Source organism: Phyllostomus discolor, chromosome X, assembly GCF_004126475.2.
Source record: "Phyllostomus discolor isolate MPI-MPIP mPhyDis1 chromosome X, mPhyDis1.pri.v3, whole genome shotgun sequence".
NCBI classification, from domain to species: domain Eukaryota; kingdom Metazoa; phylum Chordata; class Mammalia; order Chiroptera; family Phyllostomidae; genus Phyllostomus; species Phyllostomus discolor.
Genome location: NC_050198.1, coordinates 16,279,165 through 16,290,899, shown reverse-complemented (window position 1 = coordinate 16,290,899; position 11,735 = coordinate 16,279,165). Strand labels below are relative to the sequence as shown.

Below are 11,735 nucleotides of genomic sequence, written 5' to 3'. Positions count from 1 at the left end.
AATCCTTTATACTAAATTCTTTGTTAAAATAATCGGAATGGCTTGTTTCCTCACTTTCCTCACTCATTTTCTCACTTACTGTACTTAACCTTGAGGTCAAGACTCACCTCAAGAATTTTCTCTTTGCTATATTTCAGGACACCCCACTCCAGTATCTGTACTCATTTTTATCACAGAATTTACTGTGAACTGTCATCAATTTTTTCCCCTCATCCACCTCTGTCTCAGACCAAAAGCTCCCTGAAGCCAGAGCACATCTGTTTCCTCAGGACCTGGCACATGGGAAACTCAAAGACACGCGTTTAAATGAATGAATAAATGAATGAGTGAGGAAAAACACGACAGGAACACAAGCGGTAAATAGTATGAGATTTGGGAGGCTCACACAGCGCCAAAATGAAAGAGAAAGTTAGATGGTGCTGTGAGAAACGGAAGGACTGTGACTGTCAGCTGTCAGCCCAGCTGAGCACACAGTAAGCTCTCCATAAATAACGCAAATGGACAATACGATGTAGGGACAGCTGATACTCTGCAAAGAATACTCGGTGACAGGGAAGGTAAGGAGAGGGAAAAGACTAGGGAACGCCCGAGGACCCCCAAAGCGTATTGGCCCTTTAGGCTCTCCAGATGACCCAGCCTTAAGGGACGCCTCTCACTTCGCAGCCGGCTCCTGCCCAGCCCTTTCCGGAGTTTCATTCTGGTTGCTCCGCCCCCTTCTTCACTCCGCGCCTCCAGTGGAAACAGGTAAAACATGGAGCAATGGGTAGAGGCTTTTTCTGGGCATGCGCTGTCCGCCCGCCTGCCCGCCCGTGCGCAAGCGCAATAACCTCCTAGAAGCAGCACTGCCTCTAGCCGAAACGAGGGAGCGTTCGTTTAGAGGCCAGCTCAGGCTACTGTAATTGACCACCTTTCCAGAGGGCCCCCGCCCTCCGGTTGCTGTCGGGGGAAGACTCGCGAGACTGCCTCCAGCAGTCTCCGGCGGCGCCATCTTTGTGTCTGGCGAGCAACGGCGCCCGATGGGAGACCTGAAGCCGACGATTCGCTAGCCAAGCTCTAGCTGAGAGCGGATCCAGGAAATACGAGGCGGGCCCCGGTGGGAGGGACGCACTGAGGGAGGAGGGAGGAAAGGGGGCGGTGGCGGCGGCTCTCACCGTATCCGGGCTTCGCGCGGCGCGCACCCGAAGGGGGGGTCGGTCGGGGAAGCCGCGCCGGCACAGACCCCCCGCGGGAATAGGCTGCGGGAGTGACTGCGAGGCGGCGGCGAGCAGCGATCAGTGGCTGCCGGGTGAGTGTCCGCGAGGAGGCCCGGCACCTGCCTGGATGGGGGCATCGGGGGTGGCCCGGGGGTCGACACTGTGACCCCGCGCCCGTGGGAGTGGGTGTGTGCGTGGCTGCTTGGCCTGGGGCTCTGGGGTGCGGGAGGTCTGCGCCGGGCCTGGCGCGGCGGCCCCGGACGGCCGAGAAGAGAGGGAGTGGCCGGGGGCCTGGGTTAGCCTTCGCCCCTCGAACGGAGGGGAAGATGTCCTTCCTCGCCGGACCCTGGACTTTGAAAAGAGTGAACCACTGTGGACGGGCTTCAGGTCCCAGCCTGGGGATGAGAACTAATGCACCAAGGTTGGGGTTGTTGAGAATTGTGAGGAAGGTTAGTAGTAATTGTTCTAAAAGAGGTTTGCAAATGATTGTGGGCAGGTGTGGAGCACGGAGAAAACATCGTCTACGTTCATTTAAAAGATCACACTTAAAGATCACACGGGCAGTCCTCCTCTGAGGTCCAACAGATTCGAGTTATTACCACTGGAGTTCTGTAGTTTAGTACTGCGTGCCAGCTTATTAAAGTTCATAAAAGCAGGATTTGGGGGTGGCATGGGGGACAAGATGGGTTATAAAGTAAACGGCATATAAAGTCAAAAGTTCATAATGTTGATGAAAAGCGTTTCTGTCCTCGCTGAAAAGTACTTTTAAAAAATTGGTTAAGAAAACTTGTCACCCTTGGTTCAGACAGGGCTTGTCAATTCCGTGTATTCTTTGACATTCGTCAAATTAGACAATTTTGGCATGTGATGTATTTACCTATAGTTTGTAAAAACAAGACTGAATGGGAAACAACAATTTGACAATTGGAAAAGCTTCTTTTGCAGTTTTATTTGGGAAGGATGAGGGAATTTACTTTTTTTCCCCCTTTGCAAATGCTTCACAGTAGTATACAAGAACATTTGTAAGAAGAAACATTTACATCAAAAAAGGGCTTTGAGATGAGAGTTAAAAATTTCAGTGTTAGATTTTAAAGGGTATCGTTAACCATGGTATGTTTTGTGACGGTGTCTTTTTATGAACACTGGAAGATTGCAAGCATATACACATACATAATTTTAAATCACTGTATGATGCGAAGTTTTTCAACTTTAGCCTCCCCCCACCCGTTTGCCTGCAACTAGCTTAATCAAGGGAAAGACTTTAGTGAACATAAAAAATATGGTATTAATCTGTGTTCTGTCACTCTAAATTTTCTTCCACATATTTGAGTGTCTTCTCAATTATAGATCCCACGCTCTGTACATTTTGTGTTGGAGCAGATGGAGTTAACATTGATTATATTCAGGCACTGGGCTTGGAGAATTAACGTATTTCTGCACTTAGTCCCCAAAGCTATTCCTGTGCCAAAGGTAGCATTATCCCTGTTGTACAGATAACGGCGCTTAACCTCCAGTACTCTTCAGTAACTTTCCTGAGGAGGTCAGATATCTGGTAAATTGCAGAGCTAGAACTCCAACTCGCGTGTCTCATTCTGCAATGTGTTTTTTTCCTACTATGCTCTGCGTAAGTGTATGTGCTGACTGATACAAATTTTATGAAAATGGAAATTTTGGTCACAAAGAGACCTTTCAATTCTGCTGGTAATCTTGAAAGCTTTCAGTGTTCTTGGCTGAAGATAATCTGAAGACTTTTTTTCCCCAGATGTCTTCATTTTCTAGCCAGAGGTAACATTTTCGCAGGTTTGCTGGTTAGTAAGGATTCCCACTAGCCCATAGTGTCCTATCTGAAATTCAGATGTTTTCAGTAACTTTGCCTCCAGTTTCAGCATGTCCAGGATACATTTAATATTTTGTTTATTCTGATCCTGAATAGTTTTTCAAATTATATTATTAAAATAAAATACCAAGTATTTATAGGGGTTTGAATTTGCTTTATCATAGCTTGGAGGTATGCATAAATACATACCCACCCACCTAACTCCCTCACCCACCTACCTTCTCCAGCAAGTGGAGTACTTGATAAGATATTGTTTTTCTCCTCTTTAATTTAGTACAGAAGTTTTGGACTTAGTTCGTGGTTTGCAGAAAACACAGTAGCTATTCTGGGATCCAGCATAATCTTCTGTGGAGCTAGGGAGTGAAAGACCGTCCAGGTTTCCAGGCAGTATCTTAGATGTAGTTGCAACAGCAAGAACATCTTGGCTAGACAGGCCAGGCCGTTGGGTCACTTTTGTCTTCCACTGGTCTCTGCTCTCGTATCTTTGATGTGCTTACTGCTGAGCTTGCCATCCTGGCCATTGTCTCTGCTTAAGAGAGTTCAACTGGCAGAGTAGCTGTTGAAAGTTAAAAGAGTAAAAATCAGAGGGATGCTAGATCCTGGCACTCATTCTCCAGCAGGTCCTTGGGTTAGGCTTACCTGTCTAATTAATTATCTGTGGCTGGAAGTTCTGGAGAAGTCATTATGGAATTAGGGATTTATTTACTGCTCCATATTTCAGGGAGTCAACGGGGGCCTTCAGTTAAGGAGCCATGTCTCACAGAAACATGGGCATTGGAGGCCGAGGGAAAAAGTACTCCTTCTGTGCTCCTCAGGGTGCATCTGCATGTGTGTGTTATGCGGAGTTTAGAGCTTTGCCGGAAATAAAACCTTGGAATCCTGATGGGCAATGTTTGGCCTGAATTAGCAAGTTTTTCAATATAGTCGCACTCCCAAGAAAGAGTTAAATATACTTATTTGTGAAGGTAATTACTCATGGTATTTGGGCTATTGGAGCAAAAAAAAAATCGACAAATGATAATGTAACTGAGTACTCATTAAGTAAATAAAGCTTTTCTGAAATGATTTATATTGCCGCTGTATAAATAAAAGACACCAGGAAATTGTCTCCTATGTTTTTAGAAGCTTATTATCCCCATACCTTCTGCATAATAAACCTCAATTTATTACCGTGGCCAATTTGTTTAAAAGTGACATGGATCTGATGAAATATTTGGAACTGTCAAAGGGAATTAATCCTAAATACTTACGAACATTTATTATAGTTTAATTCATTGGCAGGTCTATTGATTTGTTTGACTCTGAAACATCCCACTTCCTTTCTGCTTTCAAATTTGTCTCCTTTCCTTCCTCTCCGACACTGTTCCTTCTGGTACCTGGAGCCTTCCCGCAGTCTTCAGTGAACATAGAAGTCTTTGGCAGAGTGGATGCTGACAGGCAGGGCAGCAAAACTCAAAGTCCACTTCCCTTCTTTGAATCACTGCGCTCTTAGTTTAAGAGGGACCTGGATAAAGACCCCCTTTACCCACTCCATTCTGTCTTGAAAGGAGAATGAGTAGCCAGAGTGGGGGAGGCAGTATCAAAACCCTTGCCACGGTTTCTCTTTTCCTTCCCTCTCTCCTTAGTATTTGAAAGAGTCAAGTTTACAAAAACCCATGTACTGTAGGAATAGGCATTGTTCACATGTCTTCTTCTGCAGCCCACCCCGACCCACCCCCCCCACTTTTTCCTTGTTCATTTTAGCTGCCATCCCACCCTTCATCCTCTATTCCAGTAGGTCTTGCCTCCCTCATCCCAGGATCTCCTCAACCGCAGCTCTGCCTTTTTGTCCTAACTCTGAGGCCGAATGCACTGCCAACCACCCTCCTTCACGCCTTTCCTTGTACTCCACTTTGATTGTGGAAGCCTGTACCTTTGGTCCTAGGGGAGCCAAGACTCCCAGTTGGGGGAGGGAAGAATTCTACTTCCAGGGCTAAGGGGGGCAGGAGTAGTTGCTTTTATTCTAAGTTGAATGCTAAATGGGTTTTCCTACAGATTTGGTAATTTATGATACTTCTGTAACCTTATGGGTGTTTAAGTTTTTGTGGACCGGCTTGCAAACCTGGCACGTAGACCTTTATTTTCTAGGAAAGCAAGTTCTGAGGTTCAAATAGATGATTTTAAAAATCAGCTTGTGCTCCAGAAGTTGGAGGGTTGCATGCTTTTTGTTAATCACTCAGTGAGATGGTAGGGAGCACACCCTTAGCTCTCCAAAATTAGATGTGGTATGTGGATCAGATGGCTCTTTTGGGAGATAAACTGATAGCCTTTATGGGTTGTCAGTAAAGAATTTCTGGGTTTAGGCACATGTTTTGAGTTCAGTCCATTCCAGGTTAATGTTTGTCGTTAAAGCAGATGCTAGTGTTGTGGGAAGAACAGTTTTTCTTTGTCATAAAAGGAATATCTTGTTTCCACCATATCTTGTTGATGTTTTGAAACTTTTCAGGAGTATTGGAATTCTTGGTTGTTTCACCCTAGTTTACTTAGTGGTAAACATGGGCAGAATGTGTTACCTGAAGACTTTAGAAATAAAAGTTTTCTTTGCCTGTTGTTGAAGTTACATGCAGTTACCACTGTTTGTAGAGTTCAATTAAGTAAAGGATTTCAAAGTGATAACAGCAAAGCATAATATATTTTAAATTTATTCTCCATAGACGTGTTCCGTTTTAGCTTGGTTGAAGGATATAATCCTAAATAGTAGTCAAGATGGGATTCTTTATTGGGGAGGGTGGGTTCTCCAAACTACAGTTGTTTTAAAAATGAATTTGAGTCAGCACCCCTTATTTTGAGACTTCACCAGATTATTTAATTACACATAAAATGCAGTGGTTAAAAATATGATCTCCAAGGGTAAAATTCTCAAATGTTCAAATCTTGCTTTTGACACTAGCTCAGTGATGTTGGGCAAGTTGCTTAATCACTGACCTGTTTCCTCATTTTTGAAATTGGGATAGTGTAATATCTACCTCACAGGATTTTTGTGAGGACTAAAGGAGCCAGAGGATGTCTAATATTTAGAGCATGCCTAGCAATCGTAAATGCTCAGTTCTTTTTGACATTATTACTTTGTTGTCACCGTTATTGCTGCTACTATTCCTACTTGGGCTACCTTCTGAGATGACACCCCTTCTGTCTTGGGTGTGTGTGAAAGATATTTGTTTACTTAGTAGTAATTTTTTGATGCAAAGCATATTGGGGATTCAGGCAGAGAAGTATATGTTAACTGTTGGGTATCTAAAATTGGTCATAGTGAAGGAAATCCATAAACTATTCAGCTAATTTTTTTTTTCAGTAACACCATTCCTATTAGGTTATAAATGAGAGAAACTGCCACTTCGAGCAAAATTGGCTTATTTGACTAGCTGCGGTGTCTTCATTAAAATTTGTTTATATTATTTTGAGATTTGGGATCTATGTAGAGGGATCCTCAATTGCTAAATGGTCCATTTATAAGATTTTTTTTTTTTGAAATCAACTCCCTTTTCCCACAGAAATAAGGTCACATATGGCCTTCAGTTTCCCAGGCCAGCCCAACATGTATCTGAATTTGAAAACTGATAATACTATGAAAAACTAGCTTTTGTGTATAACAGTGTCTCAACAAGAACAGCACTAAGTACATCAGGTTTGAAAGATTATGAACACAATTTGAAAAATGGGTGGTGGAGTCACATTCCTTCACGATTCTAGGAAACACTCCCAAGCCTTGGGCAAAGTGGTCTCTAGAAAACAGGACTGTTTTCAAGGCCTGGCTGATCAGAAGGCTGTGTCATATAGTGGTTGCCTTCAAATCTCTGTTATCACTTACGGAACTCCTGGTCTAAAATTCAGATATGTCCCCCGGCTGCTGTGACTCAGTGGCGCAGCGCAAGTGGCAACCACACATTGATGTTTCTTTCCCTCTCTTTCTCCCTCCCTTCCCACCTCTAAAAAGAAATAAAATCTTAAAAAAAAAAAAAAAATCAGATTCCTATTGGATTTATGCAAACAAACATCAAAAAAACAAAAATAAAATAAAATTTAGTTATAGGTACTGCCTATCTTACAGGGTTCTTGGGAGGGTTAAATGTGTTTATATAAAATACTTGAAAAAGCACCTGGCCCACAGATGAGTGCATATGAAAAATGTTATATATTTACTATTAAGCTTTACTGTTCCGAGAGCTCTAGAATACCCCTCTCTATTGGTGGCCCACGGCCCAAATCTGTTGCACTTAAATAGGATTTATTGTTCGCCTTCTTTTCCACTGAGAAATGGTTTCATAGTTTTTCATTTTCATTCCTCCCTAAAGTAAGCATTTTTTTTTTAGGCTTTTCTGGGGTTTATTTTATTTATAGTAATACTGGAGAAATAGGTAGCATTTAGAGTCCCTTCTGTGAACTATCCCCAAACCCTTCTTTGGCCTTGTTGGGATGGAGATACTTTACTTGAAGATGCTTGACTAGGGAGGGACATTGAATTGGGTCAGAATTTTGAGGTACAAACTTCTTGACTTTTGATGGTTGCCGCTAAGTCATTTCTTTTTAAATAAGCTTCTTATGTTGGAATGATTTTAGATTTGCAGAAAAATTGCAAGGTTATACTACAGAGTTCCCTTTATACCCTTCGCTCAGGTATAGATAAATATGGTACATATGTCACTAATATAAACACATTACTGTTAGTAAACTGCCGTTTTATTCCATTTTACCAGTTTTCCCACTAACACCCTTTTGCGGTCCCAGGACCTAATCCAGGATGCCGTGTTGTATTTAGTTTTTAAGTTACTTTTAGTTATTTGTGTTTATATCTTTGAGACCTCCAGCTCCTAAGTAAGTAAATTTCTGTGACCATAAAACCTCTTTCTGGTTTAAGTTTTCCTCGTCCTCGAAAGGCCAGGTATTTCCCTTGGGGATGGCGAGTCCAGGGAGTCATCTTGCCACTGCTTTAGTTTGAAATAAAAGGAGGGAGTCCTACAATAGACGACAGAATAGTATGAGCATGGAGTGGAGACAAAAGCATTTTCATAATTAAAAAATGTTTTCACAGGAATAAAAGAACTGTTTTATGTAATGTTCACTTTTGATAGATTTAGCTTCAAAATAACAACATTCTTTTAAAAACATTGAAGTTGTGTAGAAAGCAGACTTCATACTGGAGGTAACTGGAATGAGTTGGAGAAATTGCTTCTTTAGTACTTACAATTATGATTGATTTAATAAGCAATTAATAGTGTTCCTCAGTGACCAGCATTGTATTTGTGAATACTGTGTGTATTGCAATAAACAGTATGGAAGCTGTTCATTTTCAATCTGAAGTAAAATACTTTCAAGGAAAAAAAAGATTCATATTGTTACTATAATAATTTATTGTCACTAATTAGCACAATTGTTTGTACTGGTTTTTTTTTTTTTTGTAAGTCTTCCAGGGGTACCCTATGCTATAGGTGCCATTGTCATTCTAAATTATCACATATGCTTAAATTTGATGTCAAAGTTGTCATTTAGTGTAAACAGAAAGTTATCTGTTGGGTTGCACATCATGTACTTTACTTTTCAAAAGTCTTATCTTTTCTGTCCCAGAAATAGTTTTTGGCTATTAGTCATGGATGGCAAAGAAATTAATTTTGAGTTGGTAACATTTGGGTGCCAAATGTTATGCATTGAGGGATACTACCAGTAAACAAACTCTTGGTGGGTGGAAATCCCCTAGAACTTTCAGAAAATTGGTAGAGGGGTGAAATTAAATAACTTCAATTGTTTCTACTTATCAAGAGCTGCTTATGACCTTGGACAAATTACCCAACTGCAAAGGCTCTTCATTAGTAAAATTGAGTTGACTAGATGTGTCAACCTCTTAGTTCATTTCTGAGATTTGAAAGACCCTCTTATTTAATCAATCTTAGACCTTTATAAGTCAACACTGGTCACTAAATCTAGATATATAAGTCAATTTATTTCAGGGAGAGGGTGTTAATCTGTTTCAAACCAACATTACTGTTTGAGTCACTAGTTGGTTTGAGACCTGTGAATATTTCTTGATAATTAGCATGTTGTGTAATACCTGCTTTTTAAGTTTTTGTTAGTTGATTTTTGTGCTTTGACCTGAAGCAATGGACTTCAAACCTTTTGCTCTCAAAAGTTCTTAAAACAGGACTTTTAAATTTTGTTATTGAGCTCTAACTAGAGAAGGAATGGGAGAACTGGTTTAATGTGGACATCTAAAATTCTGTAAAAATGTTAACATATAGTCAAATTTTAAATCTGTAAATCTCAGGGAAAGGGTCAGTATTTATAACTAAATCTTCTCAGTAACCGAGGTTTGTGCTTTTGTAACTGTTTTGGGTGGAATTTCTTCAAAAGTGACAGGTATTTCCTTGTCTATTTTGCCTAGTACTTATAATATTGAATAGAAGTGGTAATCGAGGATTGTCTTGTCTTGTTCCCTTTGTCAAAGGGAAAACTTTGATCCACTAAATAAGATATTTGCTTTAATTTTTTTCCTAGTTACTCTATTAGCTTAAGGAAGTTTCAATCTGTTATTGGTTTGGTAAGAGCTTATATGATGAGTAATACTGGATTTTATCAAATGCTTTTCCTACTCTTGTGCCTTGAATCAAATTGTATTGATTGCTTTCCTAATGTTAAATCAGCTTTGCCTTCCAGAAAGAAACTCATTTTGGTCATTATCACATTTTCCTTCTATTTGCTTAGAAATTTTGGATCTTTGTTCTTGAGTGAGATTGGCCTTTATTTATTTTTTCTCGTACTGTCCTTGTCAGGTTTTGGTGGACTTGTAAAATGAGTTAAGGAATATACCTGTTATTTCTTTTTTTAGATAACACATATAATAGAGATCATATGGTATTGGTCTTTCTGTCTTGTCTTTTTCTTAGCATAATGCTCTTCAGGTCCATCCATGTCACAAATGGCAAGATTTCATTATTTTTTACAGCTGAATATTCCATTGTACATGTAGGCCACATTTTAAAAATCCATTCATCAGCCCCAGCTGGTGTGGCTCAGTGGATTGGGTGCCGGCCTGCGAATCAAAGGGTTGCCAGTTCGATTCCCAGTCTAGGCACGTGCCTGGGTTGCCCGCTAGGTCCCTGCTGGGAGGCACGCCGTGGGACGTGCAAGAGGCAGCCATACATTGATGTTTCTCTCCCTCTTTCTCCCTCTGCTCCCCTCTCTAAAATGGATAAACGAAATCTTTTTTAAAAATCTATTTAAAAAAATAAAATAAAACTCCATTCTTCCATTGATAGACTCCTAGATTGTTTCTGTAACTTGGCTATTGTAAATAATGCTGCAATGAATATGGGTGTGTATTTTTCTGAATTAGTGTTTTCATTTTTTGACAAATACTCAGACGCGGAATTGCTGGATCATATGGTAGTTCTATTTTCAATTTTTTGAAGAACTTCCACACTGTTTTCCATAGTGGCTGCACTAATTTACACTCCCACCAGGAGTGCACAAGGCTTTTGTTCTCTTTTCTTCGCATCCTCTCCAGCACATGTAATGCTGGCCTTATGAGTTTAAAGTTTTCTGTTTTTTAAAAGAGTCTGAGAAGTATTGGTATTGGTCATTCTTTTAAGTGTTTGGTAGAATTCACCAGAATTCACCAGTAAAGTAATCTGGTCCTGGATGTTTGTTTGTTGGGAGGTTTTTTCTTTTCCATCCTCACCCTAGGACATGTATATTGATTTTATTTTTATTTATTTATTTTTAGAGGAGAAGGGAGGGAGAAAGAGAGGAAGAGAAACATCAATGTGTGGTTGCCTCTCATGTGCCCCCCACTGGGGACCTGGCCTGCAACCCAGGCATGTGCCCTGACTGGGAGTCAAACTAGCGATCCTTTGGTTCGCAGCCCGCGCTCAATCCACTGAGCCACCAGCCAGGCATGCTCATTCATTTTAGCAAGGAAGCATAACGTCACTGTGAGAGAGAAACATCGACTGGCTGCCTCTCACTCCCCAACCAGGGACCAAACCCGCAACCCAGGCTTGTGCCCTGACCAGGAATTGAACCTGTGACTTTCAGGGTATGGGACGAAACTCCATCCAACTGAGCCACACTGGCCAGGGCTGTCTGCTTATTCGTTCAACTACTGAGAGATATCTTAAAATCCGCCTCTATGAGACTGATGTTTTGTCTATTTCTCCTAGTAGTTCTGACAACTTTTGCTGTAAATATAATTTGAGGCCATGTTACCCAGTGCATGCAAATTTAGTTAATTATATTGTTCTAGTGAAGTAAACATTTTATGGTTAATGTGACTCCTTTAACTCTAGTGATGCTTTTCTGTTTTGTCTGAAACTCATTTGGCTATACTACTGTCTTTATTTTGGCTAAAGTTTGCATGATGTATTTTTCTGTCCTTTTCCTTTTAACTTTTCTGTGTTATATTTTACATGGGTTTCTTGAAAGCAACATATATTTGTAGATTTTTAAAAATCTAGTCTAACAATGAGAGTGTATACAGCATCACATTGTTTCCCACCTATTCTGTATTTATGAATTTGAATGATTATTCAATAGTAATTTGAATGATTATTTTTATAATAATCAATTTTTCCTTTTTTTGTTCAGATAGCCCATTCATTTTAATTCTTTTCATGATTACTTACCAAACTCGAATGTTAATCAATACTTTTACCTTCCTCCTGTTTGAAGCAGGAACA

The 11,735-nt window shown here is 40.6% G+C and overlaps 1 protein-coding gene across 4 annotated transcripts in view; it reads left to right on the top strand.

Moving 5' to 3' along the window:
- The first annotated feature begins 855 nt into the window (after positions 1–855).
- Positions 856–11,735, top strand: part of TAB3 (TGF-beta activated kinase 1 (MAP3K7) binding protein 3) — a 61,589-nt gene continuing 50,709 nt past the window's right edge. For 2 of the 4 annotated variants that reach the window (XM_036016822.1, XM_036016821.1), the window contains exon 1: positions 856–1,285. The gene's annotated coding sequence lies outside the window, so the exon portion shown is untranslated. The remainder of the gene's footprint in view (positions 1,286–11,735) is intronic. The other 2 variants (XM_028522537.2, XM_028522536.2) reach the window with 2 other exon arrangements.